Source organism: Brassica oleracea, chromosome C1, assembly GCF_000695525.1.
Source record: "Brassica oleracea var. oleracea cultivar TO1000 chromosome C1, BOL, whole genome shotgun sequence".
NCBI lineage: Eukaryota > Viridiplantae > Streptophyta > Magnoliopsida > Brassicales > Brassicaceae > Brassica > Brassica oleracea.
Genome location: NC_027748.1, coordinates 32427234 through 32430140, shown reverse-complemented (window position 1 = coordinate 32430140; position 2907 = coordinate 32427234).

Here is a 2907-nt window from a genome sequence, read left to right as displayed (position 1 = left end):
TTTTTATTATTTTAACTTATTAAAATAAATTAAACAACCACATTAACTATATAATAAAAATTTAGATTTTTCCGTATATGTTATATTTTGAATTTTTAAAAACGAATATAAATGACTAAAGTTGTTAAAAATCTCACATTGAAATTTTTGTGATCCATGGTTTAAAATTTATGTTATAACAAGATACAAATGATTACGAAATTACATAAGCAGGAAGTCTCATTCAATAAATATTATATATATCTATATTAATATTTAAAAAATAATAATTACATACCATATAAAATACATAAGTATTTTAATTTCGAATTTGCTTTGAATTTTTTTGATAAACATTTTGAACAATTATTGACAACTTAATATTTAGATTTTAAACTTTGCATTGAATGCTTTTAAAATTATAAATTACTAAAACTATTAAACATCCCACAAATTTTTTATTGTTATCATTGATTTAAAAAATTTGTTATAAAGAAATACAAACGGTCAAAAATAATACGAGTATAAAATATTTTTTAACAAATGTCAATATTAAAAATATATTATATATCTATGTTGTTATCATTTAAACTTAATTTTATACCATATAAAATAGAAAAAGTGTTTGTCTGGATTAATAAAATTTATTTAAGTATTTGTACCAATTTAATTATATACGTAATAGTTACTAATTTTTTAATCATTCAATATATATTTATTAATTCATAATATATAAAAAATATATAATACTTAAAAATAATTTATATATAATATTCATCCCGCGCAAAGCGCAGTTCTTAACCTAGTTGTTATTATTTATAAACGCCTAAACTGCCTAACTAATAGTCTAGGCGCCTGTTTTACCCGCTAGGCGTTAGGTCATTGCCTGACCGGTTTCTTGAACATTGAATTTTTTCATTTCTTATGCAATGTTCTTATGATCAATTTTGATATAAGGTCACTGAGCTTTTTTCTTGTAGACTACATTCTTAAATGTTGGTCGTGGTGAAATCGGTTTAAAGGTCCCTCCAAATACATATTTTTTTTTCTCGTGTAACTGTATGGGCTGTGATTGGGCTTCAAAAGAAAAGGCTAGATTTCAGTTATTGGGCTATCTTTAACAACAGAACCCTAAATAAAAACCAAGGAGAATGTTGTAGCCGCAAGGCAATAAAGAAAACCCTAATTTTAGAAGGTCAAATCCATCTAAGTCCGTATATATATAGTTCGCCTTCTTCTAATAATTCAAAACACAAGAGCTGCTTCTCTCTATCTTTCTCTTTAATGCCTGGTTTCACAATGTTCACTAGGGTCTTTATGTTGTTGATTCGTTTTCGTTTAGGGCGTAAAAGAGGATATGGTGATGAAACGAATAATTTCGTGGACTAGAGTTTCAGATCTGGGCTCTTCACCCAGAAGTTGAAGATACAACCCTTGGCTGTCTGAGTATCTCTCTTTACCCTCACCACCTCAATCATAAACGTTATTTTTTCTTCTTCTTTATTTATATTTAGGCGATGAGGATAGAATAATTATCTTAGCGGATTTCAGTGAGGTTTTAAAATCAATGATCTGAATTGTTACACACACTGAGGCTATTTTTTTTATAACCAATTTGAAAGATAGAACATTAGTTGTTTGTTTTGTGTTTAATTGTTTTGATGCGATGATGATAAAACAACACGGAGGTGCATGAAGGGCAGTGGACAAAACAGAATATGTTTTGCCGTGAGCTCTCTTAATTAAACGACTTCTCCTTCCACTGAGCATTATTAGCTTTTTAATATATGATAGTAAAGGCGTCTTTTACCAATTCTGAGGGATAAAATCTGTTCCTTTAGGTATAATGGCATTGACGCAAGATTGATTAAGTTGTGGTATATCCTGATCATCTTGCTTCTTTTCTATGTTATTTGATCCTGGAAATGTCTCATACATTTGATTCATATACTTTTTCATTTTCTTGTATAAGGAAATAAGTATTGTTCAACCTGTGTACGAATAAACATGTGAATGTAAATCAAACTTGTTTTTTTACACAGCCATCTCTCAGTAAAACACTTTATATTTGAAATTTGATATGCAATAAATATATACATATACTTTGTCTACTTGATGAGTCTCAATTGTAACAGTCCGATCCCCCGGCGTCCGACCGGGGTTATCGAAGGGGCGTTATGGACACGTGTCTATTCATTTAGCCAACCCTACGTGTCCCGTTACTCGTCCCGAGAGACGAGCGCATAAACTTCTTTGAAATACCGTCACACCCACATCCATATACTTCTAATTACAGTCCTGCGCACAGGGAAAAATGGAACTGGAGGGGTGAGTAACAAGTTACTCAGTGAAGTGGTTCTAGCCCAGCCTGCCCGCATGACACTCTATACTACTCTATGCGGGAACTAGGACTGACTAGCCACTACAATAAGATAATGCATTTTATCATTTACTAATGCCATCTATTGATTTTCCATCCACATTCACTTCCATTCATTTCTAACAACCTAGTGATCAATCAATACAATGATCTCACTCATTGCCACACACGTCAAACCCTAGGCTTAACCGACTCATCATACCAGTCCGACTCGATCCTATGACACCTTTAACTCCCTGTTACCCGACCATGAGCTAAAAACCCTATAATGCACATCCTTTTCATCTTTTCGGCCTTTTCAACAGTGGGTAGCCCCAACTAGGCTTCTACCCCATATTCTTGTGGATTGGCCACATCTCCTATGGGTGCTTCCATATTCTTGTGGATTGGCCACATCTCCCATGGATACCTAGCGTGGACTACTACCCCACATACTTTCCTTAGACCCTCTATATGCTTTCCCACCCATGCTTAACCTTAACATTATTCTCTCATACTTTTAATTTTCTTTTCACTTCCTTATCATTTTCACTTATCCCTTCCCATTC